This window comes from Lethenteron reissneri, unplaced genomic scaffold (genome assembly GCF_015708825.2).
Source record: "Lethenteron reissneri isolate LAM-NWPU_2019-01 unplaced genomic scaffold, ASM1570882v1 scaffold_1341, whole genome shotgun sequence".
NCBI classification, from domain to species: Eukaryota; Metazoa; Chordata; class Hyperoartia; order Petromyzontiformes; family Petromyzontidae; genus Lethenteron; species Lethenteron reissneri.
This window is the reverse complement of record NW_026891049.1, coordinates 65,163-87,170: the sequence shown is the minus strand read 5'-3', so window position 1 is coordinate 87,170 and position 22,008 is coordinate 65,163. Positions and strand designations below refer to the sequence as shown.

The following is a 22,008-nucleotide window of genomic DNA, read 5'->3' as shown; positions in this document are numbered from 1 at the left end:
AATGAAATCGATACTTTATAATCGATCACTAATACTTTATAATCGATCATTATTAATATTACCACTACGCCGATCTCGGAGTGGTCAAAGCACGCGTCTGCGCATGCGCGGTTGCCACGGCGACCGCGCATGCGCAGAAGCGCCGACAGCGCGGTTGCCACGGCAACAGAGCAACACAGCAGCTGAGAGGGGTAAGTCTTGAACAGCAACTTCAACGCCCTCAGCACCAGCACCACCACCACCACCACGATGTTGTTGTTGTTGTGTAGCTACTACCATAGAGTTGGTAGATACTACTCGGTAGACACTACTACTGTAGAGGGAGCCACTTGATACTATTGTACAGTGAAGCCTCACGCAGCAATAATCTTAGTTAGAAGGATGCTACGCTGAGCCTACGATGGCTGTTTACCCAGCAAGGCCTCAACTGAGTAATAATAGTAGAAATAAAATAACTAATTATTATTTTTAATAATGAAAATTATAGAAATAAAAATAGAAATAAAAGTATAATTATATATTTCCTATTTATAGAAGAATTTCCGTTATTTTATTTTTTGCCCACGTGACTTTACCAAAAAAACCAAAGAGTATGAATCCTTGCAGCCACGGAAGCTTCACATCTCCACTTTGCGTGTCTATCTTCACCTGGTTGCGTGGATTTTCTCCCTCCGGGTCCTCCTGTTCCTCCCCCAACTTTTTGTAATCGACGTTCGTAGCCGGTATTTGCCTGCTGGACATTTACAAGTGAGAAGCCGCTTCCTTGAGCCAGCTCAATGGGCCTTACCTGCTGAAATAAAACATCGCCTTCAGTTGCGGTAGTTTGACTCTTGCGAATGAAGTCACTGGACTCCTAACGTCCGCTGTGAAGCAGACGGCAAATAGTGACGGTCTTGTATGGACGTGTGTTGAACGTTGTCACCGTACGTAGCCAACCGTGCGAATCGGAGTATCGGTACGGTTAGTAGGCACCGCAGTATTAACCAGGGCGGTTGCTGCCTTCGAACTGTGATCCTCTGCGACAATTGGTGAACGCGCTACCGCCAGGCCGTGTGTTTTCCTTCGCGAGCCCGATGCGTGCTTGAGCGTGATACTCAAAGCTCTGCACAGATAGAATCAAGAATCCATTGCTGTACCACCAACATACAATTTCATTTCTGCGCTCCCACTGATTTTCTGCGTATTTTTTTTTATTCCACGTGGCTTTGTTTCTGTTGACATTTTTGTTGTCGAAATCCGCCGCCTGCCATCCTGACCCCCGCCAGAGGTCGCAACCGGGTACCCGATACCCGTACCCTACCCGATACCCGACTACCCATACCCGGCTGGGTACGGGTAGCCGGGTATCCGTTTGCGACTCTGGTGCGGCCGGGTACGGGTTAGGCCATGAGTCACTGGTGAGTCACCGTTTGTCACTCATTTCCCAACGTCTTGTCTCTTCTCACAATTCAAGTTCCTAGAATCAACCCACCCGCGCCTGCAACATGGCTTCATCCCAGAGGTCGCAATCGGGTACCAGATACCCGTACCCTACCCGTACCAGGGTGGGTACGGGTAGGGTACGGGTGCGGCCGGGTACGGGTACGGGTAAGGAATCAAAACCCGTTTGTGACCTCTGACCCCCGCGCAGTTCTCCAACCGCCATGTACGAGGCGGCGCTGCTTGACGGCGGCACAGAGCCGCTGACGCACGAGTCCTGCGAGAGGGTCGTCGTCAACGTGTCGGGGCTGCGATTCGAGACGCGGCTCAAGACACTCGGCCAGTTCCCGGACACCCTCCTAGGCGACCCCGGCAAGAGGTCGCGCTACCATGACCCCCTGCGCAACGAGTACTTCTTCGACAGGAACCGGTCCGAGTTTCGACGCCATCCTCCACTACTACCAGTCCGGCGGGCGGCTGAGACGCCCGGTCGAACGTCTCCCTCGAAGTGTTCGGCGAGGAGATCGAGTTCTACGAGCTCGGCAACGAGGCCGTGGTCAAGTTCTGGGAAGACGAGGGCTTCAGTCGGAGAGGAGGAGGTGGAGGAGGAGGAGCCACTGCCATCGGACGAGTTCCAGCGGCGGGTGTGGCTGCTGTTCGAATACCCCGAGAGCTCCATCGCGGCCAGGGGAATTGCCACCGTGTCCGTGCTGGTCATCCTCATTCCATCATCATATTCTGCCTCGAGACTCTGCCTGAACTCAGGGACGAGAATAAGCAGAAGTTTCTCCCGGCAAAGGACATGAACGGGACGCGGGTCGACGGCACGCATCGCGGCTCTGTCCCCGATCCATTTTTTATCGTGGAAACTATTTGCATCGTTTGGTTTTCCTTTGAACTGCTGGTGAGGTTTTTTGCGTGCCCCAACAAACTGGGATTTTTCAAAAGCATCATGAACATCATTGACATCGTGGCCATCCTGCCCTACTTCATCACCCTTGGCATCGAGATGGCCAAGCCCCAAGGGCATGACCAGCAGGCCACGTCACTGGCGATTTTGCGGATGACCCGGCTGGTGCGAGTGTTCCGGCATACTCAAGCTGTCCAGGCACTCCAGGGGCTTGAAGATCCTGGGCCAGACTTTGCAGGCGAGCGCGAGCGAGCTGGGCCTGCTCGTATTTTTCCTCGTCATCGGCGTCATCCTCTTCTCCAGCGCCGTCTACTTTGCCGAGGCCGACCAACTAAACTCGGAGTTCCGAAGCATCCCCGACACCTTCTGGTGGGCCATCGTAACCATGACGACGGTGGGTTACGGCGACATGTGTCCCGTGACGGCGTGGGGCAAGGCGGTGGGCTCGCTGTGCGCCATCGCCGGCATGCTCACCATCGCCCTCCCCGTGCCCGTCATTGTCTCCAACTTCAACTACTTTTACCGTCGCGAGACGGGCGGTGAGGAGCGCGCGAGCCGCCTGCGTCTCTCAAGCCGCTTGCAGCAGCAGCAGCAGGTGGAGGAGAGAAGAAATAGCGGAAGCCGTCCACGAGCATCTCCACATACGTGGAGATGCGCGACGATCTGAGCAGCGACGTTGACTTCGAGGTGAAGATGCACCTCAAGCGCGACAAACACAACGGCATCGACAGAGACGTCCGATGCTCCGCCTTGCAAGTCGTCACGAAATGCCTCGAGGTATTTGTTCGCGATGAATGTGCACTGACATCGCTTACCTGTCGCTACGCTTGAATGGTCGAATGGACGTTTGAGTCGCGTGGTCAATAAATGTTTTCAAGTCAACTTCACGTCTGCGAACGTAAGTGTCTCCGTGTTGCATAGCTGTCAATGTGGCGTTGTCTTGGAAGGAGGTTCGCGGTGAAAACCAAGCCACCCACCCACCATTTTGCAGTGCACCGTGCAAAGACGCGACTGCAAACTTTGACAGCTGTGCAACTCCTGCCACAATGAAGCCGGGTTCATGGCTAGAGAGAGGTGATAAGTTTTAATGCAGATTTGGGATGAGTTAAATGTCGGCTTTATAACAAAATGCAATAGCTTGTATAAAGTCATGTTCAATGAAGAGTGGAGCCCCATAGGAAGCCGGTTAAATTCAAACAACCCTTTGGGTGTCCTAAAAGCCCTCTTCGTGTTTGAAGCCTCGTCAAAATCCCGACAGGAGGTCAAGGGTGGAAAAAAACCGCTTGCCCGCCAAAGCGTCCAGCGAATGGTCCATACGAGGCAAGGGTATGCATCCGCAACGGAAACATTGTCAAGCTTGCGGACATCAACACAAAATCGCAAACTGCCGACGTGCTTTTTAACAAGTTCGATCGGAGCACCCCATGGGCTGGTGGATGGTGAGATTATGTTACTGCCAAAGCCACCTGTTCAGCCTTATAGACGATTTCACTCAGTCAATAGGGTAATTCTGCTAATCTGTTGAACATATTTTGTAAGTGATGTCACAGTGAATGAGACATGTTCCCGGGGCTCCTCAACATACAAGTGCGTATACATCACAGTGCACCTCCAATTGGCACGGTGGGCTACGTACGGTGCGAAATAAATGTACATACTACACTAAAATACACTCTACACTACACAGTCTTCCACTATACACCACGATACACTACTATACACTACACTATACACCACGATACACTACACTTATACACTACACTATACACCATGATACACTACACTTATACACTATACACTACTCTACACTACACTGTCTTCCACTATACACCACGATACACTACTACGAGGATCAGTTCTAGCTACATGTGGTGAGAAAGAAGTTAAACAAATACATAGGGCACGATGCGCTACACTTATACACTACACTATACACTACACTATACACTACTATACACTACAATATACACTACTATACACTACACTTATACACTACTATACACTACACTATACACTACTATACACTACACTTATACACTACTATACACTACACTATACACTACTATACACTACACTTATACACTACACTATACACTACTATACACTACACTTATACACTACTATACACTACACTATACACTACACTATACACTACACTATACACTACTATACACTACACTTATACACTACACTATACACTACACTATACACTACACTATACACTACTATACACTACACTTATACACTACTATACACTACACTTATACACTACACTATACACTACACTATACACTACATTATACACTACACTATACACTACTATACACTATACTATGCGCTACACTTATATACTACACTATACACTACACTATACACTACATTATACACTACTATACACTACACTATACACTACACTATACACTACACTATACACTACTATACACTACACTATACACTACACTATACACTACACTATACACTACTATACACTACACTATACACTACACTATACACTACTCTGATTAGGATTGGCTGCGAATGGTGCAAAAGTAGTTCACCACCCACATGTAGAGGATGCCCCACCCATCCTCACACACTCGCACCGCACGTCGCAAACTCCTTCTGCACTCAAGTTGAATTTATTAGGTACCAGCGGGAGGTACCCGGCATTGCCCGGGCGAAAAAGACACACACAGACATGGACTTACACACACAGACATCGACCCACACACACAAACACATCGACTTACACACACACATATGTATGGACTCAAACACACACATTGACTCACACACATATCGACTTACACACACATCGACTTACACACACACGCATCGACTTACACACACACATGGACTTACACACACACATCGACTGACACATAGACTCACACACACAGCGACTCACACACACAGCGACTCACACACACGCATGGACTTACACACATCAACGTACACATACACACATCGACTTACACACATAGCGACTCACACAGACACATCGACTCAAACACACATGGACTTACAGACACATCGACTCACACACATCGACTTATGCACACACTTGCACGTAGACACACAGACTTACACACACACATATGGACTCACACACACAGACATCAACTTGAGATACACACACATGGACTCACACACACACAAGTACACACACACAGACATCGGCTTTAGATACACACACATGGACTCACACACAAGTACACACAGACATCGACTTACACACACATACAAACTTACACACACAGACATCGACTTTAGATACACACACATGGACTTACACACACACACACACGTACACACAGACATCGACTTTAGATACACACACATGGACTCTCACACACACAAGTACACACAGACATCGACTTACACACACATACAAACTTACACACACAGACATCGACTTTAGATACACACACATGGACTCACACACACACAAGTACACACAGACATCGACTTTAGATACACACACATGAACACACACACACAAGTACACACAGACATCGACTTACACACAAGTACACACACGCAGACATCGACTTTAGACACACACACATGAACACACACCCACGATAGTCTATTCCCATGTTATCTCAACGGAAATCGACTCTATAAATTCACTACAAGAATCGATTCCTAATGTTATCCCATTAAGAATCGACGCAAATGGAGATAATTGAACCGGGAATCGAATTTCTCTGCACCACGTGACTTGAGAAACGGAAACACGTGGGTCCCAGGTGGGTGTCATGGCGGTGCGAGAACTCTTCTCGAGACTTGGCCTACTCTTCCTCTCCGTCCTCCACCTCGTCACGTGCACACACGGTGAGCCCAGCCAGAGGTGGTTGATACATCGGGTACCAGGGTGTGGTGGACGTGGGGAGCGGTGGTGAAGTGGTTAGCGCACTGTGTGTGTGTGGGGAGCGGTGGTGCAGTGGTTAGCGCACTGTGTGTGTGTGTGTGGGGAGCGGTGGTGAAGTGGTTAGCGCACTGTGTGTGTGTGGGGAGCGGTGGTGCAGTGGTTAGCGCACTGTGTGTGTGTGGGGAGCGGTGGTGCAGTGGTTAGCGCACTGTGTGTGTGTGTGGGGGGGGGGGGAGCGGTGGTGCAGTGGTTAGCGCACTGTGTGTGTGTGGGGAGCGGTGGTGCAGTGGTTAGCGCACTGTGTGTGTGTGTGTGTGTGGGGAGCGGTGGTGAAGTGGTTAGCGCACTGTGTGTGTGTGGGGAGCGGTGGTGCAGTGGTTAGCGCACTGTGTGTGTGTGGGGAGTGGTGGTGCAGTGGTTAGCGCACTGTGTGTGTGTGTGTGGGGGGGGGGAGCGGTGGTGCAGTGGTTAGCGCACTGTGTGTGTGTGGGGAGCGGTGGTGCAGTGGTTAGCGCACTGTGTGTGTGTGTGGGGGGGGGGGGGAGCGGTGGTGCAGTGGTTAGCGCACTGTGTGTGTGTGGGGAGCGGTGGTGCAGTGGTTAGCGCACTGTGTGTGTGTGGGGGGGGAGCGGTGGTGCAGTGGTTAGCGCACTGTGTGTGTGTGTGGGGGGAGCGGTGGTGCAGTGGTTAGCGCACTGTGTGTGTGTGTGGGGAGCGGTGGTGCAGTGGTTAGCGCACTGTGTGTGTGTGGGGAGTGGTGGTGCAGTGGTTAGCGCACTGTGTGTGTGTGGGGAGCGGTGGTGCAGTGGTTAGCGCACTGTGTGTGTGTGTGGGGAGCGGTGGTGCAGTGGTTAGCGCACTGTGTGTGTGTGTGGGGAGCGGTGGTGCAGTGGTTAGCGCACTGTGTGTGTGTGTGGGGAGCGGTGGTGCAGTGGTTAGCGCACTGTGTGTGTGTGGGGAGCGGTGGTGCAGTGGTTAGCGCACTGTGTGTGTGTGGGGAGCGGTGGTGCAGTGGTTAGCGCACTGTGTGTGTGTGTGGGGAGCGGTGGTGCAGTGGTTAGCGCACTGTGTGTGTGTGTGGGGAGCGGTGGTGCAGTGGTTAGCGCACTGTGTGTGTGTGGGGAGCGGTGGTGCAGTGGTTAGCGCACACTGCCCATCTCCGCAGCTGCGACTCCCCCTCTGAATGTCCGCGTGGAGTCTCGCGACCTGCTGACGCAACTCCGCTGGGACCACGACGCTCAAGTGGACGTCGCCACCAGCAGCAGCTCACAGCTCCTGGACGTTGCCTACAGGGTGGACAGCAAACTGTGAGATGCTTGCTCACTCGCTCACCCACTTACTCGCCCATCCACTCACTCACTCGCTCACTCACCCATCCACTTGCTCAACCACTCTCTCACTCACCCACTCACCCACCCACTCACCCACCCACTTACTCACCCACCCACTCTCTCACTCACCCACTCACTCACCCACCCACTCACCCACCCACTTACTCACCCACCCACTCTCTCACTCACCCACTCACTCACCCACCCACTCACACACCCACTCACACACCCACTCCTCACCTCCTCCTCCCTGTGTCTCTGTCTGTGCAGCTATGGACGAGCCCGCTGGCGGACCGTCTGCGCTGCCACCGCAGAGACACGGTGCGATGTCTCCTCAGCGCTGCGACATCCCGGCGACCGCTATCAACTTCGCGTCAGATCCACCGTCTCATCACCACCACCATCACCACCATCATCCTCACCCTGGGTCGTGGTTGAGGTCTTACCCTTGAAGACAAGTGAGTGGCATTGTCTGTGTCTCTGTGTGTGAGTGTCTCTGTGTGTGTCTCTGTGTGTGTGTGTGTCTCTGTGTGTGAGTGTCTCTGTGTGTGTGTGTGAGTGTGTGTGAGTGTCTCTGTGTGTGTCTGTGTGTGTGTCTGTGTGTGTGTCTCTGTGTGTCTCTGTGTGTGTGTGTGTCTGTGTGTGAGTGTTTCTGGGTGTGTGTGTCTCTGTGTGTGTGAGTGTCTCTGTGAGTGTCTCTGTGAGTGTCTCTGTGTGTCTCTGTGAGTGTCTCTGTGTGTGAGTGTCTCTGTGTGTGTCTCTGTGAGTGTCTCTGTGTGTGTCTCTGTGTGTGTCTCTGTGAGTGTCTCTGTGTGTGTGAGTGTCTCTGTGTGTGAGTGTTTCTGTGTGTGTCTGTGTGTGTGTGTCTCTGTGTGTGAGTGTCTCTGTGTGTGTGTGAGTGTGTGTGAGTGTCTCTGTGTGTGTCTGTGTGTGTGTCTGTGTCTCTGTGTGTGTCTGTGTGTGAGTGTCTCTGTGTGTGTGTCTCTGTGTGTGTGAGTGTCTCTGTGTGTGTGAGTGTCTCTGTGTGTGTGAGTGTCTCTGTGTGTGTGAGTGTCTCTGTGTGTGTCTGTGTGTGTGTGTGTCTCTGTGTGTGTCTCTCTGTGTGTGTGTCTCTCTCTGTGTGTGAGTGTCTCTGTGTGTGTCTCTGTGTGTGTGTGTCTCTGTGTGTGAGTGTCTCTGTGTGCTCCTCTTGCACCAACAGTCTGTTCAGGCTAGGGGGGTGAGTGAGATGACGTCATCTCCTCACCAGGTGAGTGAGATGACATCATCTCCTCACCAGGTGAGTGAGATGACATCATCTCCTCACCAGGTGAGTGAGATGACGTCATCTCCTCACCAGGTGAGTGAGATGACGTCTCACTCACCCCTGCCCACCACCCACCCCCCCCCCCCCGTGTCTCAGCCGTGCTGAGTGCTCCCACTGTCACCTTGGTGCTGCACAAGAAATCGACGGAGGAGGAGGAGGACGGTGATGATGACGATGATGAGGAGGAGGAGTGCCGTCATGAGGATGAGGGCTACGAAGACGATGACGACCACAAAGATGACTACGACGATGACGACGATGACGACGACGACGATGATGATGACGGTGACGTCGCTGATGGTGTGGACCGTGTCAACAACCACCACAGCGATGACGATGATGATGATGACGGTGACGTCGCTGATGATGACGGTGACGATGATGACGGTGACGACGACGATGATGACGGTGACGATGATGATGATGTGGACCGTGTCAACAACCACCACAGCGATGACGACGATGACCACGACGATGACGACGATGATGACGATGATGACGATGATGACGACGGCGATGATGATGATGAGGAGGAGGAGGCGGAGTGGTGGGAGCTCTCCGTGGGGATCTCCATGAGGAGTGCATGGAGGAGGAGAATGGCGCTTCGCGACGTGGTGCACCACCAGGAAGCAGAGATCTCCACGAGGGGGGGTGGCACTACCAGCACGATGAGGGTGGGTGGGTGGGTGGGTGAGTGGGTGGGTGAGTGGGTGGGTGGGTGGGTGAGTGAGTGGGTGGGTGGGTGGGTGGGTGAGTGGGTGGGTGGGTGGGTGAGTGGGTGGGTGGGTGGGTGAGTGGGTGGGTGGGTGGGTGGGTGAGTGAGTGGGTGAGTGGGTTGGTGGGTGGGTGGGTGGGTGAGTGGGTGGGTGGGTGGGTGAGTGGGTGGGTGGGTGGGTGAGTGAGTGGGTGGGTGGGTGAGTGGGTGGGTGAGTGGGTGGGTGAGTGGGTGGGTGAGTGGGTGAGTGGGTGGGTGGGTGAGTGGGTGGGTGAGTGGGTGGGTGAGTGGGTGAGTGGGTGGGTGGGTGAGTGGGTGGGTGAGTGAGTGGGTGGGTGGTTGGGTGAGTGGGTGGGTGGGTGGGTGAGTGGGTGGGTGGGTGGGTGATGCTGCTACTACTACTAATGCTGCTACTACTATAATGATGTTACTACTACTAATGCTGCCAGGATCACTTTGTGGGATGTCGCTACCACCACGCCGTGCCCCCGTCTGGAAGCGAGGTTGAATACTGCGTCCGCGTGAGAATCGTGGCTGACTACCCCCGGTGGAAGACAGGGGAGTGGTCTCCACTGTCCTGTGTCTCCGTCCCTCCACCACACAGCACCGTGGGTGAGTGGGTGTGTGTGTGAGTGAGTGGGGGAGTGAGTGGGTGAGTGGTTGATTGGGTGGGTGAGTGGTTGATTGAGTGAGTGGGTGAGTGGTTGAGTGGGTGGGTGAGTGAGTGGATGTGTGAGTGGTTGAGTGAGTTGGTGGGTGAGTGAGTGGGTCGGTGAGTGCGTGAGTGAGTGGTTGAGTGAGTGGTGGGTGATTGGGTAGGTGAGTGAGTGAGTTAGTGGATGAGTGAGTGTGTGAGTGGGTGGGTGAGTGAGTGAGTGGGTGAGTGAGTGAGTGAATGGGTTAAGTGAGTGGGTGAGTGAGTGAGTGAGTGGGTGAGTGAGTGAGTGTGTGAGTGGCTGAGTGGGTGGGTGAGTGAGTGAGTGAGTGGGTGGGTGAGTGAGTGAGTGGGTGAGTGGGTGAGTAGGTGAGTGAGTGAGTGGGTGAGTGAGTGAGTAGGTGGGTGGCTGAGTGGGTGAGTGAGTGGGTGAGTGAGTGAGTGGGTGTGTGAATGGGTTAAGTGAGTGGGGTGAGTGAGTGAGTGGGTGAGTGAGTGGGTGTGTGAGTGGTTGAGTGAGTGGGTGAGTGAGTGGGTGAGTGGTTGAGTGAGTGGTTGAGTGAGTGGGTAAGTGGGTGAGTGGTTGAGTGAGTGGGTGGGTGGGTGAGTGGGTGGGTGAGTGTCTCAGTGAGTGGGTGAGTGGGTGGGTGAGCGGGTGGGTAGGTGAGTGGGTGGGTGAGTGTGTCAGTGAGTGGGTGAGTGGGTGAGTGGATGAGTGGGTGAGTGGGTGGGTGAGTGGGTGGGTGAGTGGGTGAGTGAGTGAGTGGGTGTGTGAATGGGTTAAGTGAGTGGGTGAGTGAGTGAGTGAGTAGGTGTGTGAGTGTTTGAGTGAGTGGGTGAGTGAGTGGTTGAGTGAGTGGTTGAGTGAGTGGGTGAGTGGTTGAGTGAGTGGGTGGGTGGGTGAGTGGGTGAGTGGGTGGGTGAGTGGGTGGGTGAGTGTCTCAGTGAGTGGGTAAGTGGGTGAGTGAGTGGGTGAGTGGATGAGTGGGTGAGTGGGTGGGTGAGTGGGTGGGTGAGTGGGTGAGTGAGTGAGTGGGTGTGTGAATGGGTTAAGTGAGTGGGTGAGTGAGTGAGTGAGTAGGTGTGTGAGTGGTTGAGTGAGTGGGTGAGTGAGTGGGTGAGTGGTTGAGTGAGTGGTTGAGTGAGTGGGTGAGTGGTTGAGTGAGTGGGTGGGTGGGTGAGTGGGTGAATGGGTGGGTGAGTGTGTCAGTGAGTGGGTGAGTGGGTGAGTGGGTGGGTGAGTGGGTGGGTGAGTGGGTGGGTAGGTAAGTGGGTGAGTGGGTGGGTGAGTGTGTCAGTGAGTCAGTGAGTGGGTGAGTGGGTGGGTGAGCGGGTGGGTAGGTGAGTGGGTGGGTGAGTGTGTCAGTGAGTGGGTGAGTGGATGAGTGGGTGAGTGGGTGGGTGAGTGGGTGGGTGAGTGGGTGAGTGAGTGAGTGGGTGTGTGAATGGGTTAAGTGAGTGGGTGAGTGAGTGAGTGAGTGGGTGTGTGAGTGGTTGAGTGAGTGGGTGAGTGAGTGGGTGAGTGGTTGAGTGAGTGGTTGAGTGAGTGGGTGAGTGGTTGAGTGAGTGGCTGGGTGAGTGGGTGAATGGGTGGGTGAGTGTGTCAGTGAGTGGGTGAGTGGGTGAGTGGGTGGGTGAGTGGGTGGGTGAGTGGGTGGGTAGGTAAGTGGGTGAGTGGGTGGGTGAGTGTGTCAGTGAGTGGGTGAGTGGATGAGTGGGTGAGTGGGTGAGTGGGTGGGTGAGTGGGTGGGTGAGTGAGTGAGTGGGTGAGTGGGTGAGTAGGTGAGTGAGTGAGTGGGTGAGTGAGTGAGTAGGTGGGTGGCTGAGTGGGTGAGTGAGTGGGTGAGTGAGTGAGTGGGTGTGTGAATGGGTTAAGTGAGTGGGTGAGTGAGTGAGTGAGTGGGTGAGTGAGTGGGTGTGTGAGTGGTTGAGTGAGTGGGTGAGTGAGTGGGTGTGTGAGTGGTTGAGTGAGTGGGTGAGTGAGTGGGTGAGTGGTTGAGTGAGTGGTTGAGTGAGTGGGTAAGTGGGTGAGTGGTTGAGTGAGTGGGTGGGTGGGTGGGTGAGTGGGTGGGTGAGTGTCTCAGTGAGTGGGTAAGTGGGTGAGTGAGTGGGTGAGTGGATGAGTGGGTGAGTGGGTGGGTGAGTGGGTGGGTGAGTGGGTGAGTAGGTGTGTGAGTGGTTGAGTGAGTGGGTGAGTGAGTGGGTGAGTGGTTGAGTGAGTGGTTGAGTGAGTGGGTGAGTGGTTGAGTGAGTGGGTGGGTGGGTGAGTGGGTGAATGGGTGGGTGAGTGTGTCAGTGAGTGGGTGAGTGGGTGAGTGGGTGGGTGAGTGGGTGGGTGAGTGGGTGGGTAGGTAAGTGGGTGAGTGGGTGGGTGAGTGTGTCAGTGAGTGGGTGAGTGGATGAGTGGGTGAGTGGGTGAGTGGGTGTGTGAATGGGTTAAGTGAGTGGGTGAGTGAGTGAGTGGGTGAGTGGGTGAGTGAGTGGGTGTGTGAGTGGTTGAGTGAGTGGGTGAGTGAGTGGGTGAGTGGTTGAGTGAGTGGTTGAGTGAGTGGGTAAGTGGGTGAGTGGTTGAGTGAGTGGGTGGGTGGGTGAGTGGGTGGGTGAGTGTGTCAGTGAGTGGGTGAGTGGGGTGGGTGAGCGGGTGGGTAGGTGAGTGGGTGGGTGAGTGTGTCAGTGAGTGGGTGAGTGGGTGAGTGGATGAGTGGGTGAGTGGGTGGGTGAGTGGGTGGGTGAGTGGGTGAGTGAGTGAGTGGGTGTGTGAATGGGTTAAGTGAGTGGGTGAGTGAGTGAGTGGGTGTGTGAGTGGTTGAGTGAGTGGGTGAGTGAGTGGGTGAGTGGTTGAGTGAGTGGTTGAGTGAGTGGGTGAGTGGTTGAGTGAGTGGGTGGGTGGGTGAGTGGGTGAATGGGTGGGTGAGTGTGTCAGTGAGTGGGTGAGTGGGTGGGTGAGTGGGTGGGTAGGTAAGTGGGTGAGTGGGTGGGTGAGTGTGTCAGTGAGTGGGTGAGTGGATGAGTGGGTGAGTGGGTGTGTGAATGGGTTAAGTGAGTGGGTGAGTGAGTGAGTGGGTGAGTGGGTGAGTGAGTGGGTGTGTGAGTGGTTGAGTGAGTGGGTGAGTGAGTGGGTGAGTGGTTGAGTGAGTGGTTGAGTGAGTGGGTAAGTGGGTGAGTGGTTGAGTGAGTGGGTGGGTGGGTGAGTGGGTGGGTGAGTGTGTCAGTGAGTGGGTGAGTGGGTGGGTGAGCGGGTGGGTAGGTGAGTGGGTGGGTGAGTGGGTTAAGTGAGTGGGTGAGTGAGTGAGTGAGTGAGTGGGTGTGTGAGTGGTTGAGTGAGTGGGTGAGTGAGTGGGTGAGTGGTTGAGTGAGTGGGTGAGTGGTTGAGTGAGTGGGTGGGTGAGTGGGTGAATGGGTGGGTGAGTGTGTCAGTGAGTGGGTGAGTGGGTGAGTGGGTGGGTGAGTGGGTGGGTGAGTGGGTGGGTAGGTAAGTGGGTGAGTGGGTGGGTGAGTGTGTCAGTGAGTGGGTGAGTGGATGAGTGGGTGAGTGGGTGAGTGGGTGGGTGAGTGGGTGGGTGAGTGGGTGAGTGGGTGGGTGAGTGAGTGGGTGTGTGAATGGGTTAAGTGAGTGGGTGAGTGAGGGAGTGAGTGGGTGAGTGAGTGGGTGTGTGAGTGGTTGAGTGAGTGGGTGAGTGAGTGGGTGAGTGGTTGAGTGAGTGGTTGAGTGAGTGGGTAAGTGGGTGAGTGGTTGAGTGAGTGGCTGGGTGAGTGGGTCAGTGAGTGGTGAGTGGGTGGGTGAGTAGGTGGGTAGGTAAGTGGGTGAGTGGGTGGGTGAGTGTGTCAGTGAGTGGGTGAGTGGATGAGTGGGTGAGTGGGTGGGTGAGTGGGTGGGTGAGTGGGTGAGTGAGTGAGTGAGTGGGTGTGTGAATGGGTTAAGTGAGTGGGTGAGTGAGTGAGTGGGTGTGTGAGTGGTTGAGTGAGTGGTTGAGTGAGTGGTTGAGTGAGTGGGTAAGTGGGTGAGTGGTTGAGTGAGTGTGTGGGTGGGTGAGTGGGTGAGTGGGTGTGTGAGTGTGTCAGTGAGTGGGTGAGTGGGTGAGTGGGTGGGTAGGTAAGTGGGTGAGTGGGTGGGTGAGTGAGTGGGTGGGTGGGTGAGTGGGTGGGTGAGTGGGTGGGTGAGTGTGTGGGTGGGTGAGTGGGTGAGTGGGTGGGTGAGTGTGTCAGTGAGTGGGTGAGTGTGTGAGTGGGTGGGTGAGTGGGTGGGTAGGTGAGTGGGTGGGTGAGTGTGTCAGTGAGTGGGTGAGTGGATGAGTGGGTGAGTGGGTGAGTGGGTGGGTGAGTGGGTGAGTGGGTGGGTGGGTGAGTGGGTGAGTGGGTGGGTGAGTGGGTGGTGGGTGGGTGGGTGGGTGGGTGAGTGGGTGAGTGGGTGGGTGGGTGGGTGAGTGGGTGGGTGGGTGGGTGAGTGGGTGGGTGAGTGGGTGGGGTGAGTGGGTGGGTGAGTGGGTGGGTGAGTGGGTGGGTGGGTGAGAGAGTGAGTGGGTGGGTGAGTGTGTCAGTGAGTGGGTGGGTGAGTGAGTGGGTGGGTGGGTAAGTGGGTGAGGGGTGGGTGAGTGTGTCAGTGAGTGAGTGGTGGGTGAGTGGGTGGGTGAGTGTGTCAGTGAGTGGGTGAGTGGGTGGGTGAGTAGGTGGGTGGGTGAGTGGGTGAGTGGGTGGATGAGTGGGTGGGTGAGTGGGTGGGTGGGTGAGTGGGTGGGTGGGTAAGTGGGTGAGTGGGTGGGTGGGTGAGTGGGTGAGTGGGTGGGTGAGTGGGTGGGTGGGTGGGTGAGTGGGTGGGTGGGTGAGTGGGTGGGTGGGTGAGTGGGTGGGTGGGTGGGTGAGTAGGTGGGTGGGTGGGTGAGTAGGTGGGTGGGTGGGTGAGTAGGTGGGTGGGTGAGTGGGTGGGTGGGTGAGAGAGTGAGTGGGTGGGTGAGAGAGTGAGTGGGTGGGTGAGTGTGTCAGGGAGTGGGTGAGTGGGTGGGTGAGTGGGTGGGTGAGTGGGTGTGTGAGTGGGTGTGTGAGTGGGTGGGTGGGTGGGTGAGTGGGTGGGTGGGTGGATGAGTGGGTGGGTGGGTGGATGAGTGGGTGGGTGGGTGGGTGAGTGGGTGGGTGGGTAGGTGAGTGAGTGGGTGGGTGGGGGTGAGTGTGTGAGTGGGTGGGTGTGTGAGTGAGTGGGTAAGTGTGTGAGTGGGTGAGTGAGTGGGTGAGTGAGTGGGTGAGTGAGTGAGTGAGTGGGTGGGTGAGTGAGTGAGTGAGTGAGTGGGTGAGTGAGTGGGTGTGTGGGTGTGTGAGTGGGTGAGTGGGTGGGTGGGTGAGTGGGTGAGTGGGTGGGTGAGTGGGTGGGTGGGTGGGTGAGTGGGTGGGTGAGTGTGTGAGTGGGTGGGTGAGTGGGTGAGTGGGTGGGTTAGTGAGTGGGTGATTGGGTGAGTGTGTGAGTGGGTGAGTGGGTGAGTGAGTGAGTGGGTGAGTGAGTGGGTGGATGAGTGAGTGGGTGGGTGAGTGAGTTAATGAGTGGGTGAGTGAGTGAGTGGGTAGGTGGGTGAGTGAGTAGGTGGATGAGTGCCGCACCCATTTAGCCCCCTCTATCCGGCCTAACAAAAGCTGTTTAGGCATGCGGTGGCTGGGCATGCGGTCTACATGACCCAGCCAACGCAGCCTTGCCTGGCGGAGGAGCTCACCGATGGGACTTTGTCCAGATCTTTCTGGGATTTATGAGCTCCTCACACAATCCAGCCTGGTTAAACCCAGGATGGATCGTAGGCAGGCCAGCCTTAATGTTTTTAAGCGGCGAATATGTTCCATTAGGGGGGTCCACTTTTCGCAAGCGTAGAGAAGGGAGGGAATGATTGTGGCCGAGAAGATCTGAAGCTTCGTGCGGAGCGACAGACCAGGTAGCTTCCACACAGCGTTACGCAGCCGATGAAAAGATATTGCCGCTTGACTGATTCGGAGTGAGACCTCTGCTGTTAAATCGGAGCCGGCCATGATCACACTGTCCAGGTATGGGAAATTCTCCACTCTCTCCACAACTGCCCCATCACCGATTGGGAGTTGTGGGGGTGGAGTGTCCGATGATACAAAATACCCAGGCAGGTGCTTAGTTTTGGTGGGTCTGATGGTAAGGCCCCACCTCTTAGTGGCAAGCTCCAGGTTCAGCAGCAGCGCCTCCAACTCCTCTTTCTGAGTGAGCAGCAATTATCAGATCATCGGCATACGTAACGTGGTTGAGCAATAGGGAGCCATCCCTTGACCGCACCTGGGCATCGATCAGCCTCCCATTGTATCTGTACCAGATGGAAATTCCTCTGGTACAGCCATCGAAGGCTTCACGAACTCCGTGGTCAAAATAGATGTTCAATAATGTGGGAGCTAGAGGACATCCCTGTTGCACCCCAAGGTAAAAAGGGAATGGCTCTGACTCCCAGCCACGTAGTTTTACCCGGGCCCGCTCACCATCACGAAGGTCCTTAATAATCGTGAGCAGAGGGTCAGGGACTGCAAAAGCACGAACAGTGACCCAGAGCCCAGTCCTACTGATGGTATCATAGGCCTTAACCAGGTCAATAAAGCAGAGATGTAGGTCTTGTTGGAATTCCCTACACCTCTGCTGTAGCAGACGGACAGAAAATATGGCATCTGTGCAGGACCACCCTTTTCTTAAACCACATTGGGGCTCCGCAAGCCTGTCCTCAGTGTGCCTGGCAAAGCGATGTTGAATAGACACACATAGACAGACACACACAGACAGACACAGACAGATAAAGATCCCCCGTATAGCCTTAACAGACTGTAGTGGCAAGTGCTGTTAGCGAGCACCTATGAAGGCCAGAACGGTACATACACAGCCACACACAGACAGACACACAGACACAGACAGACACACACAGCCACACACAGACAACAACAACCACCATTTGCCACTAAGTGGTGGTGACATCACCACGACGCTTGTGCCAGGCCACACACACAGACAAACAGACAGCCACAGACACACACAGACACACACGGACAGACACTGCCACACACAGACAAACACAGACACACAGAGACGCACACAAGACAGACAGAAAAGTGATGAAGACCAAAACCTCATCACTAACCTCATACAACAACACTGCTCAGCATCCCACTCTGTCTGTGTCTCTCTGTTTCTCTCTCTGTCTCTCTGTCTGTATCTGTCTCACTGTGTCTCTCTGTCTGTGTCTCCCTGTCTCTCTGTATCTGTCTCACTGTGTCTCTCTGTCTGTGTCTCCCTGTCTCTCTCTCTGTCTCTCTGTCTGTATCTGTCTCACTGTGTCTCTCTGTCTGTGTCTCCCTGTCTCTCTGTCTGTATCTGTCTCACTGTGTCTCTCTGTCTGTGTCTCCCTGTCTCTCTGTCTGTATCTGTCTCACTGTGTCTGTCTGTGTCTCCCTGTCTCTCTGTCGCTCTGTCTGTATCTGTCTCACTGTGTCTCTCTGTCTGTGTCTCCCTGTCTCTCTCTGTCTCTCTGTCTGTATCTGTCTCACTGTGTCTCTCTGTCTGTGTCTCCCTGTCTCTCTGTCTGTATCTGTCTCACTGTGTCTCTCTGTCTCTCTGTCTGTATCTGTCTCACTGTGTCTCTCTGTCTGTGTCTCCCTGTCTCTCTCTGTCTCTCTGTCTGTATCTGTCTCACTGTGTCTCTCTGTCTGTGTCTCCCTGTCTCTCTCTGTCTCACTATGTCTCTCTGTCTGTGTCTCTTTGTTTCTCTCTCTGTTTCTCTGTCTGTGTCTGTCTCTCTCTGTCTCTCTGTCTGTGTATCTCTGTCTCTCCCTGTCTCTCTGTCTGTATCTGTCTCACTGTGTCTCTCTGTCTGTGTCTCCCTGTCTCTCTCTGTATCTGTCTCACTGTGTCTCTCTGTCTGTGTCTCCCTGTCTCTCTGTCTGTATCTGTCTCACTGTGTATCTCTGTCTGTGTCTCTCTGTTTCTCTCTCTGTTTCTCTGTCTGTGTCTGTCTCACTGTGTCTCTCTGTCTGTGTCTCCCTGTCTCTCTCTGTCTCTCTGTTTGTATCTGTCTCACTGTGTCTCTCTGTTTCCCCGCGTCTCACCATATCTCCCCGCGTGTGTCCCCAATCCCGTAGCCACCACCGCCACCACCACCACCGCTGCCGCCACCACCACCACCGCGGTGTCTACGGGAGACGAGGCGACGCTCCCCGCCGGTGGCGGCAGCGCCTCCATCAGCTTGATGGCGGCCATAGCGGTGCTGGCGATCCTCCCCTTCGTGGTGTGCACCGCGTGGGGCACACGGAGCGCCGGCAAACGTGGCGGTGAGCGTTGTGGTGGCTATGAGATGTTGACGGTGAGTGTTGTGGTGGCTACGGAGATGTTGACTGCCTCGCCTGGTACACAGGAGGTCGTGGGTTCGATCACGACCCTGACGACGCCTGCTGCTGCTGCTGCTGTGTATTTGGAGTTTGCTCTCCGCAGTCTGCGCGATGTTCTCGTTCCCCAGCGGACAAGCAAGGAGGGAGCTCCCCGAGCCTGGTGCCCGAGAGAGATGCCGTCTCTGCCGAGTGCAGGTAGCCACCAACACTAACACCACCAACACCACCGCCGCCACCACCATCATCACCACCGCCACCACCACCATCATCACCACCGCCACCACCACCATCATCATCACCACCACTGCCACCACCGTCACCACCACCACCACCGTCACCACCGTCACCACCACCGCCACCACACCCCCACCACCGCCACCACCGTCACCGCCACCGCCACCACCACCATCATCATCACCACCGCCACCACCACCACCATCATCATCACCACCACCGTCACCACCACCACCATCACCGCCACCATCACCGCCACCACCGCCGCCACCACCGCCACCACCGCCACCACCATCATCACCACCGCCACCACCACCACCACCACCATCCCAGACACTGAGAGTTCTTGACCACCTCGCCTGGTACGCAGGAGGTTGTGGGTTCAATCCCAGAAACTGAGAGATGTTGACCACCTCGCCTGGAACGCAGGAGGTCGTGGGTTCAATCCCAGACACTGAGAGATGTTGACTACCTCGCCTGGCACGCAGGAGGTCGTGGGTTCAATCCCAGACACTGAGAGATGTTGACCACCTCGCCTGGTACGCAGGAGGTCGTGGGTTCAATCCCAGACACTGAGAGATGTTGACTACCTCGCCTGGTACGCAGGAGGTCGTGGGTTCAATCCCAGACACTGAGAGATGTTGACCACCTCGCCTGGTACGCAGGAGGTCGTGGGTTCAATCCCAGACACTGAGAGATGTTGACCACCTCGCCTGGCACGCAGGAGGTCGTGGGTTCAATCTCAGACACTGAGAGATGTTGACCACCTCGCCTGGCACGGAGGAGGTCGTGGGTTCAATCCCAGACACTGAGAGATGTTGACTACCTCGCCTGGAACGCAGGAGGTCATGGGTTCAATCCCAGACACTGAGAGATGTTGACCACCTCGCCTGGAACGCAGGAGGTCGTGGGTTCAATCCCAGACACTGAGAGATGTTGACCACCTCGCCTGGCACGCAGGAGGTCGTGGGTTCAATCCCAGACACTGAGAGATGTTGACTACCTCGCCTGGCACGCAGGAGGTCGTGGGTTCAATCCCAGACACTGGGAGATGTTGACCACCTCGCCTGGCACGCAGGAGGTTGTGGGTTCAATCCCAGACACTGAGAGATGTTGACCAGCTCGCCTGGTACGCAGGAGGTCGTGGGTTCAATCCCAGACACTGAGAGATGTTGACTACCTCGCCTGGTACGCAGGAGGTCGTGGGTTCAATCCCAGACACTGGGAGATGTTGACCACCTCGCCTGGCACGCAGGAGGTCGTGGGTTCAATCCCAGACACTGAGAGATGTTTGACTACCTCGCCTGGCACGCAGGAGGTCGTGGGTTCAATCCCAGACACTGAGAGATGTTGACCACCTCGCCTGGCACGCAGGAGGTCGTGGGTTCAATGCCAGACACTGAGAGATGTTGACCACCTCGCCTGGCACGCAGGAGGTCGTGGGTTCAATCCCAGACACTGAGAGATGTTGACCACCTCGCCTGGCACGCAGGAGGTCGTGGGTTCAATCCCAGACACTGAGAGATGTTGACCACCTCGCCTGGTACGCAGGAGGTCGTGGGTTCAATCCCAGACACTGAGAGATGTTGACCACCTCGCCTGGCACGCAGGAGGTCGTGGGTTCAATGCCAGACACTGAGAGATGTTGACCACCTCGCCTGGCACGCAGGAGGTCGTGGGTTCGATGCCAGACACTGAGAGATGTTGACCACCTCGCCTGGCACGCAGGAGGTCGTGGGTTCGATCCCAGACACTGAGAGATGTTGACCACCTCGCCTGGCACGCAGGAGGTCGTGGGTTCAATCCCAGACACTGAGAGATGTTGACCACCTCGCCTGGCACGCAGGAGGTCGTGGGTTCGATCCCCACCCTTGACGACGCCCGCCGATGTTTATTCGGTGGTCGCGTGACGTCTTCCGAATTAGAAATGTTTAGTCTACGAAACGGGCGCGAATAAGTTCCACTGTCCGTGCACTCTCACGCGCTGCCCGGTACGTGCGCATCACCCTCGCCTACTTTCTCCGCTCCCTCCAGCGACGAGGAGGCCGCCACGGCGCGGATGACGGAGCGGCACGCGGAGACGGAGGTGTAAGAGGAGAAGAGGTGGAGGATGAGGTGTCAAGAGTCGGAGTCGGAAGTTTGTGTGTTTGTGGGCAAGGCGGCCACTGTAGTAGTACCGTCCTTGTTGCTGTTGTTATATTGATGGTGAAAAGTTATTTCTCACCCACCCCCCTCACCCCGACTTTATATTGAAGCTTTTAGTTGTGTGATGTCCGGTACTCACACAGAGACCCAAAGACTCGCCACACAGAGACCCACAGACTCACCACACAGAGACCCAAAGACTCGCACAGAGACCCACAGACTCACCACACAGACACCCATAGACTCACCACAAATAGACCCACAGACTCATCACACAGAGAGCCACACAGAGGACCCACAGACTCACCACACAGACACCCATAGACTCACCACACAGAGACCCACAGACTCACCACACAGAGAACCACAGACTTATCACACAGAGACCCACACAGAGATCCACAGACTCACCACACAGAGACCCACAGACTCACCACACAGCGACCCACAGACTCACCACTCAGAGACCCGTAGACTCACCACACAGAGACCCTTAGACTCACACACAGAGACCCATAGACTCACCACACAGAGACCCATAGACCCACCACACAGAGACCCACAGACTCATCACACAGAGACCCATAGACTCACTCACACAGAGACCCATAGACTCACTCACACAGAGACCCATAGACTCACTCACACAGAGACCCATAGACTCACTCACACAGAGACCCATAGACTCACTCACACAGACCTATAGACTCACTCACACAGAGACCCACAGACTCACCACTCAGAGACCCATAGACTCACCACACAGAGACCCACAGACTCACCACACAGAGACCCACAGACTCACCACTCAGAGACCCACAGACTCACCACTCAGAGACCCACAGACTCACCACACAGAGACCCACAGAGTCACCACACAGAGACCCACAGACTCACCACACAGAGACCCACAGACTCACTACACACAGACCCATAGACTCACCACACAGAGACCCATAGACTCACCACTCAGAGACCCACAGACTCACCACTCAGAGACCCACAGACTCACCACTCAGAGACCCACAGACTCACCACTCAGAGACCCACAGACTCAC

The 22,008-nt window shown here is 55.1% G+C and overlaps 1 pseudogene; it reads left to right on the top strand.

The window, feature by feature from the left end:
- The first annotated feature begins 142 nt into the window (after positions 1–142).
- LOC133362033 (uncharacterized) lies at positions 143–21,859 on the top strand (annotated as a pseudogene).
- The last annotated feature ends 149 nt before the right edge of the window (positions 21,860–22,008 follow it).